This window comes from Rhinatrema bivittatum, chromosome 16, assembly GCF_901001135.1.
Source record: "Rhinatrema bivittatum chromosome 16, aRhiBiv1.1, whole genome shotgun sequence".
In the NCBI taxonomy this organism is placed as follows: Eukaryota; Metazoa; Chordata; class Amphibia; order Gymnophiona; family Rhinatrematidae; genus Rhinatrema; species Rhinatrema bivittatum.
Genome location: NC_042630.1, coordinates 23,964,532 through 23,982,973, shown reverse-complemented (window position 1 = coordinate 23,982,973; position 18,442 = coordinate 23,964,532). Strand labels below are relative to the sequence as shown.

General features: G+C 50.6%; 1 protein-coding gene across 3 annotated transcripts in view; it reads left to right on the top strand.

The window, feature by feature from the left end:
• The window catches only part of RNF167 (ring finger protein 167), a 79,206-nt gene that overhangs the window by 58,432 nt on the left and 2,332 nt on the right, over positions 1-18,442 (top strand). The gene's annotated exons all lie outside the window — the stretch shown is intronic.

Sequence of the window (18,442 nt, the reverse complement as noted above, 5' to 3'; positions counted from 1 at the left end):
ATGGGCCCAAGTATCTGCCTGCAAAGTTAGAGTGACATAGGCCCGATCATGATCTGTGGGCTGCTTGGGGGCTCAGTTGGCGTTTTCAAACCATTTTAAATGTCCAACTTCAGTCAGTCAGTCAAAACAGCCAGATTAACACAAGTAAGGGACAGGGCCCTATCCCTAGCAGGATCGATAATATGGAACACCATGCCGGTAGAAATCAGATTGGAAAGAGACATCAAAACCTTCAAAAAAAAATGTAAAAACATGGCTATTTAAGCAAGCATACCACAAAGAGAATCAAGGGTAGAACCCAGGGAACTGTTAGTTGCGGTCAAGCAAACGCCCACACAAACACACTCCTTCCTTCTTAAAGTGTGTCTCCTCTCCTATATTCTAATCTCCACCTTTATCTTAAACTTCAAAGAACTAAAGTTAAGTAACACCAAACTTTTAGCAGAGTTAGAAAATCTAGACATAACTTATAACACTCACCAAATAGTACTTATTATGATATAATGTTACAGTATTTTTGATGGCACCTGTTTAAGAGTTAGAATTCCAGACACTTTATGCAACATAGTTTTTGTGCCTTATTGTGAACCGTTGTGATGGCACCCGCTTAACGACGGTATAGAAAAGATTTTAAATAAATAAAATAAATAAACTTGCAGAGTTTCAAAACGGGCATTTACATCTTATGCTCCTCATGCTTGGAATTCCTTACCAGTTTTAGTATGGAATGAAATTAGTTCATTTAAATTTAGTAGTCAGGTTAAGATTTATCTTTTTCCTTCCTAGTAGATGAGTTGGGGTGATGGTAGATGTTGTTATTGATAAAGGATTTTTGGTCTGTGGCTTTGGAGGGTAGCAGTGAGTATAATTTTTTTTGTTGTATGTTTGTGTTAATTTATTTATGTATGACAAGCTCAAATGCAAAATTGCATTTGAGCTTTTCATACCCCAGGAATCCCCTGAGGGCAAAATTTTAGAATCAGGGCAAAAGTCCTACAGTGCTATTTGCAGAAGATTTTGCTTTCACACTGGGTTTTTCTTTTTTAAAACTGGAATGTTTCCCTTCTAAAGCTGCAGTAAATTTAAGATCCTGGGCAAAAGATTTTTATTTATTTATTTTTTTACACCTGTGTAAGAAAATTGATTTGATGAATTATTAGTTTGCCCTGTCCTTAAATCTGGCCTTCTGTCACTCACACAGTCACAGCATGAAATGATCCTTGGAAGAAGTCACTATCACACAGCTGAAAATGAGACCTGCCCCCGAGGGGGCTGAGCTCTACCATTTCCTGGCTGATGTTACCCCTCCTTGAGAAAAAGCAGGTTCCCTGTACGTACTAGGATCAGTCCAGACCGTGGGTTATGTCCCCCGTCCAGCAGATGGAGTCAGAGCAAACTTCCGAGGGTGCTGACATATAAGCAGGTGCACCCTCTAGGGATCCTCTGTATCTCTCTGACTCCAGCAGATGCGAGTGGGGGAACCTTTGCTTCCCCAGTTGGTGGCTTCTGCCCCACTATTTCTATCTTTTTCTTTTCAGGACAGGATCAAGCAGGCCTGGGTTCTAAATTATTAAATAGAGTTTAAAAAAAAAAAAAAAAAAATTTTCTCTTCTCAGGGAGTCTCTCTGAGCCCCTGCCCGGGTCTCGCAGCCCTGGTTAGCTTGCCAGCGGGACTACTTTCTCATTTTGTCTGTCTTCTGTTCTTCTGTTGTTTCCTCCTCTCTCCGGCGGTAAGTTTTTGTGTTGCTGTTAATTTTTTCTTCACAGCTTCGCCGTCGGACGGCTCAGGGGCACGCTGGTGGAGCCAGTCTCTCCCCTGTTCGGAGCGCCGCGATTCGAACCCCTCCCCCTCGGCCCTGCGAAGTTTCATTCCCCGGGGCCGCGGCAGCAGGGAAGTCCCATTCCCCTGCTGCTCCTGAGGGGAGGGTTCGCGGAGTTGAGCCTGGGCGGACGAGCCCGCTCCTCCCGCGGCGCGGTTTCCCCGGATCCGGCCCCAGGGGCAGTCCCTGAAGGGGTTCTCCCTCCCGACCGGACGCCATGCAGCGCTTTCAGGGGGCTCCGGGCGCCGACCCGGGGCAGGGCGGATCGCGGGATGTCTCCTCCGGCGTCGCTCTCCCCGGGGGGGAGTCCGGGCCGTCTTCCCCGCCTTTTTCGCCGTCAGGCTCGGAGCGCCGCGGCTTGAAGGGAAGGGCCCCGCCCCCTCCTTTGGCGGGAGCGGCGGCCATCTTGGAGCTAGAGAGCGCTGCTGACTCGGAAGCTGAGGAGTCACAGCATGGATTTTCGCCGCGCTTGAGGCCGATTCGAGCCCCATCCTCTCCCCCCATCGCTTCGGGCCCCTCCACGGACCTTGCCCTCGCCGTCCCCCCACCGGCAGGGGGGTTTACGGCGGATTTTGTTCTTCTCATGCACCAGGCGTACCGCCAGAGTCTGCAGCCGGTGGGGGGGTCGCCCGGCGGTGGCCAAGCGAACCCCACGCCCGCGAAGATGCCCCGGCTGGTGGGGGTGGGGGGGGCCAATCCAGCGCCCTCGGGGGCCGGCCAGAAGACGCTCCTGGCTCTTCCACCCAGCGGAGCGACCCCACCGCAGGACCCTGGAAGTGACCCGGCTTCGACGGCTGATGAGGATTCGGTCCTGGCAGCGCACCTGGAGTGTGACGACCCACGGGTGCTCCGGATCTTCCGAAAGGAGGAGCTGTCTGACCTCATCCCACACGTCCTCCAGGAATTGGATCTCGACCCGCCCGTCGAACCGCCTGGGCCTCCGGCTCCCTCCGTAGCCTCAGCAAGCTCCAAAGGGGACCCTGTCCTGGCGGGCCTACGTCCCCGGGCGCGAACGTTCCCGATTCATGAGTCTTTCCTACACCTTTTGGTACGGGAATGGGACACGCCGGAGGCGTCGCTCAGAGTGGGCAGAGCCATGGACAAGCTCTACCCTCTTCCCGGAGACTTCTTGGACCTGCTTAAAGTACCCAAGGTCGACTCGGCAGTCTCTGCCGTCACCAAGAGGACCACGATTCCCGTTACAGGGGGAACGGCCCTCCGCGATGTCCAAGACAGGAAGTTGGAAGTCTGCCTCAAGAAGATCTTCGAGGTCTCTGCGCTGGGGGTCCGCGCAGCTATTTGTGGTTCACTCACCCAGCGTGCGGGGCTACGGTGGGTGCAGCAGCTCCTTACTTCACAGCAATTGCCACCTGAGGAAGCGGCGCAAGCGGACAGGCTGGAAGCCGTCATTGCCTACGGGGCCGATGCTCTCCACGACTTGCTGCGGGTCCTGGCGAGGACCATGGTTTCGGCGGTTTCCGCCAGGCGACTGCTGTGGCTTCGGAATTGGGCGGCGGACGCCTCGTCCAAGTCCAGCCTAGGTTCTCTACCCTTTAAGGGTAGGTTCCTTTTCGGCGAGGATCTTGACCAGATCATTAAATCCCTGGGGGAAAACTCCGTACATAGGTTACCCGAGGACCGCCAGAGGTCATATCGTCCGTCCAATTCCTTCTCCAGGAATCGGTCCCGCTCTCAACGGCGATTTCGGAGCTCCAAGCCCCAGGGTCCGAGAAACCCCTCGAACAGGTCTCAGTCTTGGACCCGGTCCTTTCGTGGCCGCAGACCACCAAGGGATTCCTCGGCGCAGGGAGCTTCCGGCAAGCCCAACCAATGATGTCAGGCCGGCCCACTCCCCCCTCCCGAAGATCGGTGGACGACTAGCCTGGTTTTACGAGGAGTGGGCCAACATCACCACGGATCAATGGGTCCTGGATATTCTAAGGCACGGTTACGCGTTGGATTTGCGGCATCGCCCCAAAGACAGATTCGTCTTCTCGCCCTGCGGGTCAAGTCACAAACGTCTAGGAGTACAAAGCACGCTGGACCGGCTCCTAGCCCTGGGGGCCATCTCACCCGTCCCCTCCGGAGAGGTGGGCTCGGGTCATTATTCCATCTACTTCGTGGTGCCCAAGAAGGATGGATCCTTCCGTCCCATTTTAGATCTCAAGGAAATCAACAAGGTCCTCTGGATACCCCGGTTTCGCATGGAAACCCTCCGCTCGGTCATAGCGGCCGTTCATCCGGGGGAGTTCCTAGCTTCCCTGGATCTGACGGAAGCCTACTTACACATTCCGATATATCCGGCCCATCACAGGCTCCTCCGCTTCAAGATACTGGGACAGCACTTCCAGTTCCAGGCCCTCCCCTTCGGGTTGGCAACGGCACCCAGGACGTTCACCAAGATCATGGTGGTGGTGGCGGCTGCGCTCCGACGGGAGGGCATTCTAGTACATCCTTACCTGGACGATTGGCTCATCCGAGCGAAGTCCCTTTCGCAGGGGCGACAGGCGGTCGACCGGGTGGTCGAATTTCTGCAGTCTCTCGGCTGGGTAGTCAACTTCGGCAAGAGCAGTCTCCTTCCGTCTCGGCAGCTGGACTTTCTCGGAGCACGCTTCGACACAGCTCAAGGCAAAGTCTTCTTGCGGCCGGACAAGGCCCAGTCGCTGAGGGAGCAAATCCTCCATTTTGCCGCTCTCCAGGTCCCAATAGCGAGGGATTACCTGCAGATCCTGGGTTCGATGGCCTTCGCAATCAACCTGGTACCTTGGGCCTTTGCACACCTGAGGCCCCTACAGATGGCGCTACTCTCGCGGTGGAAACCGGTCTCGCAGGACTATCAGGCGATACTACCTCTTCCGCCGGCTGCCAGACTCAGCCTTCGTTGGTGGCTAGATCCCAGGAACCTGGCGCAGGGCTGTCCCCTGGAGTCGCCGGATTGGATTGTGGTCACAACCGATGCCAGTTTGACCGGCTGGGGGGCAGTGTGTCTCAGAAGCTCAGCTCAGGGGCAGTGGACACAGGAACAGGCGTCCTGGTCGATCAACCGCCTGGAGACCAGAGCAGTCCGATTGGCGCTCATCCAATTCCTGCCTCTCATCCGGCAGCGTGCGGTCCGGATTCTCTCGGACAATGCGACCACGGTAGCCTACATCAACCGACAGGGAGGCACCAAGAGCCCGGGGGTGGCCCTCGAAGCGGCCCGCCTCATGGCCTGGGCAGAGCGGTTCCTCGACCGCCTGGCGGCCTCCCACATCGCAGGCGTGGACAATATTCAGGCGGACTACCTGAGTCGGCAGACTTTGGACCCGGGGGAATGGGTTCTCTCCGACGAGGCAATGTCGCTCATCACGCGGCGCTGGGGAACTCCTGCCATGGACCTCATGGCAACGTCGGGCAACGCAAAGGCTCCGCGGTTCTACAGTCGGAGGAGAGATCACGGGGCGGAAGGAGTGGACGCCCTGGTGCTACCCTGGCCACCTCATGTTCGGCTGTACGTCTTCCCGCCGTGGCCCCTGGTGGGCAAGGTGGTGCGAAGGATAGAAGATCATCCAGGGCAGGTCATTCTGGTGGCGCCAGAATGGCCGCGGCGCCCGTGGTTTGCGGACCTACTCAACCTGGTGGTGGACGGACCTCTGCGATTGTCACACCTTCCGCGGCTACTCCATCAGGGTCCGGTATTTTCGGACCAGGCGGAACACTTTTGTCTCGCGGCTTGGCTTTTGAAAGGCAGAGTCTCCTGCGCAAGGGATACGCAGTAGCCGTGGTAGACACTCTTCTCAAGGCACGTAAGACATCCACTTCAGTCGCCTATGTACGGGTCTGGAAGGTATTTGAGGTCTGGTGTGCTGGACATGGGGCCTCCGCGACGGCGCCTTCACTCCGTCAGGTCCTGGCCTTCCTCCAGGAGGGCCTGGAGAAGGGTCTCGCCTACAACTCCCTGCGTGTGCAAGTCTCGGCTCTAGCCTCCCTGGCTCGTACCACGGGACATCCAGACCTTTCGTCTCATCCGGACGTCTCGCGCTTCCTCAAGGGAGTCAAGCACCTGCGGCCGCCGGTGCGTCATCCCTATCCCTCCTGGAATCTCAACCTGGTTCTCCGTCTCCTTGGACAGGCTCCCTACGAACCACTACGGCAGGCCTCCCTCAAAGACGTCACACTTAAGACGGTGTTCCTGGTCGCCATTGCCTCGGCGAGACGCATCTCCGAGCTTCAGGCGCTCTCGTGCCGGGAACCGTTTCTCCGCTTCATGGATTCGGGTGTCTCTATACGTACGGTGCCTTCATTCTTACCTAAAGTGGTGTCGTCCTTCCATTTGAACCAGTGGGTGGAATTGCCGGCCTTCCCGTCGGATGCGCCTCAGGCCCTCCGGCGTCTCGACGTGAAGCGCTCTCTGCTGCACTACTTGGAGATGACCAATGAGTTCCGGGCTTCCGACCATCTCTTTGTGCTTTGGTCCGGTAATAAGAAAGGCCAGCAGGCGTCTAAGACGACTATCGCACGTTGGCTCAAGGAAGCGGTTTCCTCAGCCTACATCGGCGCCGGGAAGGCGCCCCCGGAGGTAGTCCGGGCTCATTCGTTGCGTGCCCTGGCCACGTCCCGGGCTGAGTCTCAACATGTTCCCATTCAGGAAATCTGTCGCGCGGCGACATGGAAGTCGCTGCATACCTTCTCGAAGCATTACCGGTTGCAACTGCCGGTAGGTGATTCGGGTTCCTTTGGGGACAGGGTTCTTCGAGCAGGGTCTTCAGGGACCCACCCGGTTTAGGGAAGCTTTGGTACATCCCACGGTCTGGACTGATCCTAGTACGTACAGGGAAAAGAAAATTATTCCTTACCTGCTAATTTTCGTTCCTGTAGTACATAGGATCAGTCCAGACGCCCACCCGGGTTTCTTAAGTAATGGTCAGACGCCTGCTCGTGTACGTTCTATCTCCTGTCCCTCCAACTCCTACATTCTGAGGTTTTGTTGTTGTTCTTCACAGTTCTCCTTGCAAGTTGCATTGGTTAGATGTCCTGTGGTTACAATTTGATTGGTGCTTGATCCATCCTACTTTTCTGTCTAGTGTTGTTTTCTCTGGGCTTTGATATTCTCGATACTGAGGATCCCTAGAGGGTGCACCTGCTTATATGTCAGCACCCTCGGAAGTTTGCTCTGACTCCATCTGCTGGACGGGGGACATAACCCACGGTCTGGACTGATCCTATGTACTACAGGAACGAAAATTAGCAGGTAAGGAATAATTTTCTTTTGCTTTCCCTGCACTGCTTCTGGGCCTAGCTGTTCAAGGAATCTGCAGACTGTATGGAAACTTCGGCCTGAAGCATTAATTCTCTTTCACAGCTCTTTCTTATTGCTCACTGCCAGATAGCCGGATAAACAGTATTTAATTGGACCTGTGCCAAAAGCACATTTTACTCTTAAAACGCCTTTTTTTTTTTTTTTTAATTCCAATGCATTTGCATTTCATTAGCTTTACTGCATCAGGAGTTGAAAAAAAAAAGTAATCTGAGTGTAAAAAATGTGCGCCAAAAACCAGTTCAGGGTTTAACACCCAGATTACTGCGTGGGCCTGCTGGACTGCGATGGGCTGAGCTGAGCTTGGTTTTAGCTGCCTTGTTCGGCTAGCAGGCCCTGAGTAATAGAGGTGCAGCAATGGGGGGAGCTAGGCAGCGAGAGAAATGAGGTGTGGGGGGCAGAAGAGTTGCTGAGGGGGAAAGAGTTTCCTGTTGCTGCCTCCCTCGTAGGCTTTCTGCATCAGAGATCAGTAAGAATGAAGCTCTTTGGAGAAGGGTACAGGACTGGTCAAACAAACCCTACATAGAGAGGCTTAAGGAACTCAGAATGTACTCTCTGGAGGAAAGAGGTGTATAAAGACATTAAAATATTTATTTATTTATTTAGAGGCTTTTTTTTATACCGATATTAGTGGGTACATTATATCGGTTTACATCAAACAGTAGATGGAGGGGACAATATAGTGCAACAACTAAAGAAAACTAAATAGAGGAACAGGAAAAAAAAATTGGAGAGATAACATATTAACGTAATAACGTAAAGAAAGAGAAAAAAAAATGAATAACTTAGAGGCCTAAGTTTGTAGTAATGAGTTAATGTGCATGGACCTAGTCTGGGTAAGCCTGGTTGAAAAGCCAGGTCTTTAGCTTTTTCTTGAATTTGATGGTGCAAGGCTCAAGACGGAGGTTCGTGGGTAGTGCGTTCCAGCGGGTGGGGCCAGCAATTGACAGGGCATGGTCCCTTGTAAAGGTAAGGTGAGCGTTCTTGAGGGATGGGATGTGAGACGTACCTTTAAGAGTTGCTCTAGTAAGGCGGGTGGATGGTATGAATCGGAGGGGCTCATCGAGCCAGCTGGAATTGTGTTCGTAGATTGATTTGTGAATAATGGTAAGGGTCTTGTAGAGGATGCATGATAGGGAGCCAGTGGAAGTCTTTAAGGAGAGGGGTTATGTGGTGGGATTTGCAGGTATTCATGATGGTTCTAGCAACGGTGTTCTGCAGCATTTGAAGTGGTTTGATGGTGGAGTAGGGGAGGCCTAGATATAGGGAGTTGCAGTAGTTCAGTTTAGAAGAGAGGGTCGCATGAATGACTGTACGGAGATCGTGGGTATGGAGTACAGGTTTGAGGTTTTTTTATAACATTGAGCTTATAGAAGCCATCCTTTAGGACAGAGTTGATGTGTTTTTTTTAGGTTTAAATGCTGATCAATTGGAACACCAAGATCTCGTACGAAAGGCTGTGAGGCGAACGAGCTGGAAGCTGGGTCGCTTGAGGGGGAGGGCTTGAGAATATGGTGGTTGGAAATGAAGAGCAGTTCTGTCTTCGTGGAGATTAGTGAGTAGGGAGTCAATGGAAGCGAGGCATTTCTCCCAGAGGGTTAGCAGGCTTCATTAAAGTACAAGAAGAAGGAATCTTCTCTAGAAAAAGAAACTCCCCGAGGGAGGGAAGGAGGAGCAGAGGAGCTATCGGGAAAATCCTGCTTTACTGAGATGGTGGTGGATGCTTTGAATTGATGGTTCCCAACCTCTTAAATGCCACGGCACGTTCAGCACCGGGTTCTCTTTGTCATGGCACAATGTCATCTTCCTTCTGCCACCCTCCCCCCTTCCCTTTCCTAGCTCTCTGGCATCACCACCATCCTTCCATCCTATCCACCCCCCTAGCATCACCGTTTTGCTCACACCCCCCCCCCCCCTCCCCCGAATCATCTCCATTGGGCGGGCGGCACTCTCTTTTACCTGCTTTTGTTGTTGCCTCTTCTGCCAGCTTCCTGCTGAACTTGAAACTGCATGCGGCCCTGTAATCTCACAAAATCCACTGGCCATGGGCAGTACCAACTTTAGCGGGGAAACTGGCAGAGGAGGAGGCAGCAGCAGCAGGTAAGGAGCTCTGCTTGTTGACTCCTCCTCCTGCTGACGGTGAGACCATGTGCAGGGGACTTGCAGAGGAAAGAAAAGAAGAGTTTGCTGCCAGTAGTGGTAGATGTGACCCATTCCAGGCCTCTCCCTGTTAGGGGATTGAGGAGGACAATATTTCATGGCACGCCTGAGGTTCCCCTGCAGCTAGTGTAGGAACCTCTTCCTTGAATAACCTAACACAAAAGGTGCTAGAAACCAAAACCTTGACACAATACAGAGGATAGTGGTAAGGTCGGGTGAAAGGGAGAGGTAGGGTAGAACTTTAGGTTTAGAAACACATATGCCCATTTACCCAGAGCAGTATAAGAGCAAAAGAGAGACAACAAAGCCAACTTACAAAGTGTGACGGTACAGCTGCATCAAGCTCCCAAGGCATGGTGACAGGGTTGAATAGCCTGGGGTGGCAGCACAGATTTGATACGCTTATAGATGATATTGGGGGTATGTGGCAGATCACCTAAGATGGGCAGCTAGAGGACTTGACTACACTTTCCAGTTAAGGCCAAAACGGAGAAACCATACTATCCTGCAAATAGCTGGGAGATCTTCGTTAGTGGGAAGAGTGATGAGCTGAGTAAGGCAGGGGTGGGTCCTAGAGGGTACTACACTGTTGGATTACCAGGATATCCTTAATGCATATGAGTGATAGAGATTTGCATGCACTGTCTCCAATATATTAGAGCCTATTTCATGCATTTTCATCTAGGATATCTGAAAACTCAACGGGTGCGTGGCTCTTGCGTACCAGCGATTCCGTGAGGTGGGGGCAACAGAGCAGACAGGGAGTAGTATCTGATGATAATTATTATGGGAGTAGAGCCCGAGTCTCCCAGTAAGCAACCCAAAGCACTTGGTCTTGGCTCTAAAAAAGCTGTTTCCCTGACTGTACGCTGAGAAGTGGCTGCTGTAAAAGAGGATATGTCCCAAGCAGCAGAGCTGTGCTGTTAGTTTCACAAGTTCTCGTGCGCCATTCTTGTGGCATTGACCCTGCCCTGTGTGTTCTTGCTCTCAGTGCTGCAATCTTCATGTAAGCATGCTTTCTGCCAAACCAATGAGTGCTTATTAACTCTCTCTTACTTTATATACAGGGTTACTCCCATCTATTCCACTTCCAAGCAAGCAAATATGTGCACGCTTTAATCGCTGGAGGAAGCAAATGTGCACACGTATTAGCCCTCTTAAACTCTGCACGTTTCCTGGGTAGGTTAATGTGAGCGAGCGTCTGCACTTTTTAACCATCTTGATGAGCAAATGCCTGCACTCCTTAATCGCTAAAAGCAAACAAACCCGTGCCCTGATTAGCAAGCAAATGTGTGTGCTAACCCATCCATGGGGAAAGCAGGAATGTGAGTGCCTTTTAACCCTCCGGCGAACAACTCCTGCTCCCAGCCTCTGCAGAAAGCAAGGAGATACACAGCTAGTCTGTAGTCAGCAGGGAGTGAAAGGAGGGACCTGCCCAAACAGGATATGAAGTTACCTTGAAAGCTTTATAACAGACATTCCCCTGCAACTCTGCTTGTAGGCCTCCGCCCTGCCCTGCCCTGCCAGCTGCAGGAGCAGGCACTCCAATTCCTGCCTGAATTCAGCCCAACGCTCCCGGCTCCTCCAGCTCCCTGCCACTCAGACAGCCCTTCTGTGAGAGTTTGCGCTCTGGCCCGGCGCAGCTGTGTGCTGCCTTGTGTTTTGTTTACTGGAGTAGTTGCTAACTTTGTACTTTTAATAATGAGGCATGACAGGGCGTGCTTTTAGGAACAGGATTTGCACACCTGCAGTTTGCGGTGAGAGACACACATGCTGTCTCGGACTCGGTTGAACATTTTGAGAAGTGTAATTGCTTGAGATGATTTTGTAACTTGGTTTGTCCATGTTGAAAGGTCGTAGTGATCAAGCTCCCTCTTCCCTCTCCCGCTCTGGACTCAAGGAGCCGCTGCAGCTTTAGCCAAACGCTCACTATAAGTGGCTAAAAAGTGATGGGTGTAGTTGCATAACCCCATTATATAACCCCAGCTTTCAATTTTCGTTGGCATAAGTACAGATACTGGTGTCACAGGGATGCCCAGCATACAGCAAAGTGTTGCTAGCCTGCTGGGCTGATCCTCCTGCAGGGTACAATGTGCTGGGGTAGGGTTCGCTGTCCTTGTTACACAGGACGCGTACATTGTTGCAAACTTTTAAAAGCAGGGTGTTTAAAGCAGCTGCCCTGCTGCAATTTTTAGAAATAATCAGCTTGCCTGTTTCTCAGCCCTCATAATGTTTGTTGGTCTTCTTCATGGGTCTCCTTGCCCTTTTTTTTTTTTTTCCCCTTAATTCCAGCATCTTGGGATTTGTGTGGTATAAACGGTGTGGGCCTTTTATAATGACCATACGCCCTGTTCTTATCAAGATACATAAGAAATGCCATACTGGGTCAGACCAAGGGTCCGTCAAGCCCAGTGACCTGTTTCCAACAGTGACCATGCCAAGTCACAAGTACCTGGCAAGTATCCAAACGTTAGAGAAATCACAAGGTATTATTGCTTATTAATTACCGTAATAGTTTATGGATTTTTCCTTTAGGAACTTATCCAAACCTTTTTTAAACTCAGTTACACTAACTGCTGTAACCACATCCTCTGGCAATGAATTCCAGAGCTTAACTATGTGCTGAGTGAAAAAGAAATTTCTTCGATTTGTTTTAAATGAGCTACTTGCTAACTTCATGGAGTGCCCCCTAGTCCTTCTATTATCTGAGAGAGTAAATAACCAATTTACATTAACCTGTTCAAGTCCTTTCATGATTTTGTAGACCTCTATCGTATCCCCCCTCATTCTTCTCTTCTCCAAACTGAACAGCCCTAACTTCCTTAGCCTTAACTCATAGGGCAGCCGTTCCATGCCCCTTATCATTTTGGTCGCCCTTCTCTGCACTTTCTCCAATGCAACTATTATCTTTTTTGAGATGTGGGGACCAGAATTGCACGCAGTGTTAAAGATGCGGTCTCACCATGGAGCAATACAGAGGCATTATGACATCCATCATTCTAGTTGCCATTTCCTTTCTAATAATTCCTAACATGCTGTTTGCTTTTTTGACTGCTGCAGCCCACTGAGCCAACGATTTCAATGTGATATCCACTATGATGCCTAGATCTCTTTCTTGGGTAGTAGCACCTAATATGGAACCTAACATTGTGTAACTACAGCAAGGGTTATTTTTCCCTCTGTGTATCACTTTGCACTTGTCCACATTAAATTTCATCTGCCATTTGGAAGCCCGATCTTCGCCTTGCAAGTTCCTCCTTCAATTCATCACAATCCGCTTGAGATTTAACTACTCTGCATAATTTTGTGCCGTCTGCAAATTTAATTACCTCACTCATTTTACCCCTTTCCAGATCATTTATAAATATATTAAAAGGCACCGGTCCAAGTACAGATCCCTGAGGCACTCCACTGTTTACCTTTTCCACTGTGAAAACAGACCATTTAATCCTACTCTCTGTTTCCTGTCTTTTAACCAATTAGCAATCCACGAAAGGGCTTTGCCTCCTACCCCATGACATTTTAGTTTTCTTAGAAGCCTCTCATGCCGGACTTTGTCTAACGCCTTCTGAAAATCTAAATATACCACATCTACCAGTTCACCTTTGTCCATGTTTATTCACCCCCTTTAAAAAAAAATGTAGACTTGTGAGGCAAGACTTCCCTTGGGTGAATCCATGTTGGCTGTGTCCTATCAAACCACATCTATCTAAATGTTTTGTGATTTTATTATTTATAAGAGTTTCCATGATTTTTCCTGGCACTGAAGTCAGGCTCACCGGTCTATGGTTTCCCAGATCACCCCTGGATCCCTTTTTTAAATATTGGGGGCTACATTGGCCATCTTCCAATCTTCAGGATCATCCGATGATTTTAATGATTAGGTTACAAATTTAATTGAAATAGGTCTGAAATTTCATTTTTTTTAGTTCTTTCAGAACTACTTTCTTGGCATGACAGTTTTATCTGCTGTTGCTAGAGTAATACATCATGTGGTGGAAGAAGAATTGCAAAGTACAGAAGTGAAATAAGCAGGACAATTTTTTGGGTTCTGGTGCTGGTCAGGAGTGCCTGATAATGTTACATTTCTGATCTGGGCACAGCATACAATCACGTTTGCAGCTCTAGCAGCCGTGTCTTTTGTTTCCTAGATTTTCTTGCTCGTTCTTTTGTGGGAAGCAGGCCTGGCACAACTGGATGTGTGCATACCATGCATGTGCACGAGGCGGCCCACCCAGGAGGGGGGCGGTGGGCTGATAGCAGCAGACAAGGCCGCAGGGCTGCCAGCGGAACCTAACCCGCCAGTGGCCGAAGAAGGGGAGAGGTTGCAGGCTGCCTGTGTTCAACCTGCCGGCGGCCGAAGGAGAGGCCTGTCTTCTGTTTTATGTGTATGATTGTGTGTTACGCACAGCTTCCGCCCCCTGATTTCCCCCCCCCCCCCCAAGCAGGAAATCGGCGGGCCGTGGTAGAGCTCATCCCACCATGGCCCGAAGACAGCAGGAGGCCCGTGGAGCTCAACCCAACACGACCCGATGACAACAGGAGACCGTGTGTGTTGTGTCTGTGTGAGAGCTTGTGTATTTATGTTTGTGTGCCTGTGAGAGCCTGTGTGTCACATATAGGCTCTCACAGGCGCATACACAATCAGGCCGATGCTTTGTCGTGCACTGAGCACAGCGCACAGGCCAATGAGCTCTTGGACGCCCATTTTGGATGTGCTAGGCTAACACCCGATGCAATAAGGGGATTAGTGCATCCAAACCAGAGCATAGCAAATAGCGCTCATCACATGTAAATGCATGTAGATGAGGCTATTAGCTATTACCCCTCTGATGCAAAAAAAGATCACAGTGCACACTTTTTAATACGGAAAACTGAACACCAGCCCCAGGCTGGCATTGTCTTGCGGGCTCCAAGCAGTCTTAAAAAAAAAAACAAAAAACCCTACAAAGACACAAAAAAGCCCAAAATACTGCTTGATACTAAGAGGGAGGAACCACAGGAGGCAGCATGAAAAAAAAAACCTGTTGCCAGCGGTCAGGTTAGGGAAACTGATGCCTATTAATTGAGCGTCCATTTCCTGACTGGCGCACGGTCACTTCTCCTGGGCACTCAATGCCATGGATGTGCTAGGGACGCCCAATTTATCCCCAACGCATGACCCCTCATTTAAATAATGCATCGTGCGCCCAAGAGAGGTGGCAGGGAGTGCGTTAGGAGAACGGGTGGTTTTACGCGAGCTGATGTTGCATCAGCCTGCATGTATCTGTGAGGGTGAGAAGAGAAAAGATACAATTTGTGTGAAATATTTTCTTGGTGTTTGGGAAAGGTTCGATAATCTATTCATTAACTGTTTGAAATATTCTTTTTATGACTATGATTTTACTATTATGATAGTTTTATATTTCTTGATTTTATTATTGAAGTTTTATGAAGAATGATAGTGTTTGGTTTTCCATTGTTGAGGCCGGCTTGTTGTGGGTTCCAGTTCAGTTCTTCTCAGCACGTTTCTGGTTATTACTTTCTGATCTCTTTATTCTGTATTTGGTCAGGGACTCGCTGTGTTCTGCATATATGATTGAGGTGAGGTATTTTGCTAGCATGTAATTTCTGTGAAGGGATCTATAGCAGCCTGCTTTCCTCAGAAGAGCTTTTATTGGTGTTCTAGGGCCTGGTGTAATAGGTGCAGTGTTGCCTTCTCATAGATAAGGTTGTTTTGGTGTGGGAGGTTTACTATATTGTAATGGTAATACATGGCTTTCTGAGGGCCCTGCTCACACCCAATACGCATTACAAAAAGTCTTAATTCCATAGGAGCTCCAAGTGTCTTTTTTGCAGCGTTTTCTGGTGGGCACCACAGCAGTGCATGTAAATCTAATCTGCATGTTGTAAGTGATATTCTTGCCTCAGAAGACTGCTCTTGAATGTTCTTTGTCATGTAAAATTTGCTAGAAATGCATTATGTAATTGAGTGTGTCTGTAAAAGGTGGGGGAGTGTGGGTGTGCTAGGCTGTAAGGTTAGGCCCCTATCCATGGGCCCTGGGGGGGAGGGAGCATGTGGTTGCAGGAGGGAGCTGGGCTTTATTTGATGGTCCCAGGACCAGCTCTGAACGAATTGGGGTGGACAGGAAAAAAATCTAGCACCGGCCCTGGTGGGAAATGGTTTATTTTATTAGCCCCCTCAGTAAGTACTGGCCCCATCAACAGATCTCTTCCTCCAGCTATTGCCTTCTTCAGACTTGGGGAGGGTCAGGGTGCTGTGCCCTCTTTCCTCCTGGGGGGGGGGAGGGAAGGACTGACGGTTAGGGCTAGTGTTGGGCACACTGTCCTGTGCCAGCCCTGCCGCAGCGAAGGTAGAATAAGGAGGCCGGCAGGTAGCTGGAGCTCCCCTCTCAGCCGCAGGCCCGGGCCTTGGACTGCAAGGAGACGGGTTTGCTTTTGCAGGGTGTTGAAGGTGAGGAAAGGGTTAAGGGACGGATGGGGTGAGAAAAGAGGAAATCAGCAGGGCTTAGGGAGCTGATAATTAACCTTATAAGGAGCGGGTGCATGCAACCCCAGATCCCCCCTCACCACTTCCTGTCCTCCACCCTCCCTGCAGCTGCACTGATAAAACTTCCTGGTTTTTTGTTGGTTTTTTTTTTACTGCTCTCTTTCTCCAGTAAGAGAAAATTGCTGGCGTGTTTTTCTTGACAAAACCGTGAGGAGCTGTAATGGAATCCAAGCTGCCTAAAAAACTCAGGCTGCTGTGGCTTTCTTTCTCCCCGCGGCAGCTTTGCACGGCCCTTTTCTCTCTCTCTCTCCCTCTGTACTGGGAAGCTGAGGTCCGGATTCCTGCTACAGTGGCCTCCGGAAGGGAGACCTCCCCCTCTGTGCTCTCCTAGGCCTTGTTTTTAGATTCACAGCTGCACCGGCGAAATCCTGGCACTGACCCCTGGGCCTCCCGTGGACTTTTGGTGTGGGCCTTGGGCCGAGAGTCCGGGGCAGAGCCGAGGTGCAGGGAGGGTCGGGGCCCGTCCCTCGCTAAGCCTCTCCGCTTTCGTAATTCTCCATGCTGAGGGGCAGAATTTACCCCTCTGAGACAGAGCAATAATTTCCGTAAAGCCTGAGTGGCTTCAGTCATCAGGAGGAGTTATTGGCCTACTAATGCCCTACCCACAAGGTCAGCCACTACGAAACGTGGACTTTGTGGGAGCGATTCTCCAGATGATGTGGGGAGTTGTAGAGCCTGCAAGTACTAGCCCTGCAGGTTTACCACCAGTCCTCAGAGAGAAAGAAAGTGCGGAGCTTTTTCTTCTTGTTCCTGCGAACGCGCGTGGTTTTAAAGACGCTAACATGTGTTTATCGCCTCAAGCCCACCGTGGGTGAAAGGGACGTATGTTGATCTCCGTGTGGACTTTTCACCCGTGAGGTGGTGGAGGCAGTTTTCAAACGGCCAAGTTACCTGGGTAAACAGCTATCCAAAACTGCCCGCTGTGGGCGTTAGCTGGGTTGATTTTTCTGCAAGGCCCTGCTACTCTGGCAAGAGCTGCAGAAAGCTCAGACTGCAGGGGGTGTACTTCTGGGCATGTAGCCTGGCCTCATTTCTGTAAAGAAATCATCAGGTCTCAGCTATGCAGTGAGAGAGAATGCAGTTTTTTCCCTGTTAAATCCAGGAGGCGTCCTTGGCGCCAGGTAGAACAGGTAAAGTGCTGGACCTGCTTTTCTAGCACTGGTAGTATCCTTTTTGGCTACTACAGAGGCCAATTATAGCATGTGAAAAGGGCCCCTGTAACAGCAGGGCCTCTGTGGAACGGCTGAGAGAGCAAGGACCAGGGGTTCCCACGTTGATAGGAGCACGCCACCTCCACAAAGCGCACAGCAAAGACTTGGGAAAGGTGTACATGTTTCAGGACAGCAGGGACGCTGTCTGAGAAGAAAGTGTTGCTGGTTTAGCTGTATGGAAAGAGGGCATTTCTCACAAGTTATCTGGGAGTGTGGACATCGCCAGACAGTAGGGATGCAGCGAGGTTATGTAGGGATGAGGAAAGGGGCGTGCTGAGGTGCTTCAGGGGTCAGTGCAGTGGCAGACACTAGGTTTGCACTAAAAGCAGAGCCAGGGCGATCGCCCTAGAGGCAGTTGGAAGTTAGACATGGGAAAGGAGGAGTCTGGGTGTGGGCTAAGTGAAGGATCCTCTGTGCTCATCAGCCAGAGGTCGTAGATTGTAAATGAGGAAGATGACAGAACCTGGCCTGAATAAGGAGAGATCTTTAAAAGCAGGGTACACAAAAAGAACTGGGCAGACTGGACAGGCCAGTTGGTCTTTTTCTGCCGCTATCAACTATGGGGGTCAATATTCACAGGTTTTGTCTGTCTAACTTTGGGAGTTAGCCAGAAAACCCTTGCTGTCTGAAGTTTCCGCCCCCCTCCCCCCACCACCACCCACTGTTTGGCTAAGCTATGCGTGGGTAGATTATAACCCGTACAGAAGAGGCAGCGCTGGGGCCATTCCTGGGGTGTGATATTCAGTGCTGGCCAGCCGGCCACAGTTGTCTAGCTGATTTTGACTGCATGAATATCGGCCTCTGTGTTACTGCGTTATCAGGCCAGAGTGCTCTCAAGCTATTCTGAGTCTCTTTGTCCAGGCTTTAGGGCTGACTGCACCCCCCCTACCCTGCCGCAGGCCCAGGCAGCCTCGTTTCCTTCCAAGCAGTACCAGATGCCTTCCTTTTTTGGTCTCATTCTTAAGCTTTTCTTTCTATTTATGTTGCTGTTTCTTGTGATATAACTTTATTTATTTTGGGGCTTCCCACTCAGTCAGAAGCAGAACTGAGCTCATTTACAAGTGCCTGGGGATATCCCAGTTCATTCACTTTTAGCGAGTGTCCGCAGCCAGGGTTCTGTCAAAATTGTGCAGTCATGGACCTTAAGCCTGGCCGCTGCTTGTCACTCTCTTTCATGACGTCTATGGCTCCCTTCCTCCTACCCTGCCGAGCTGGGAAGGCTGCTGACCTGGGGAGCAAAGGTCCTGACTCAGGAACTAAACCCAGCACACAGCACTGGCACACAGTCGTCACCAGGCCGGCCCAGGCTGCAGGAAGTTTGACATTAGAGTTGTAAGTGACTCAGTTTCTGGAGAGAGACGTTTGGGCCGTTCTAGCTTTTTCAATGTGGGATTTGTAATTCCCG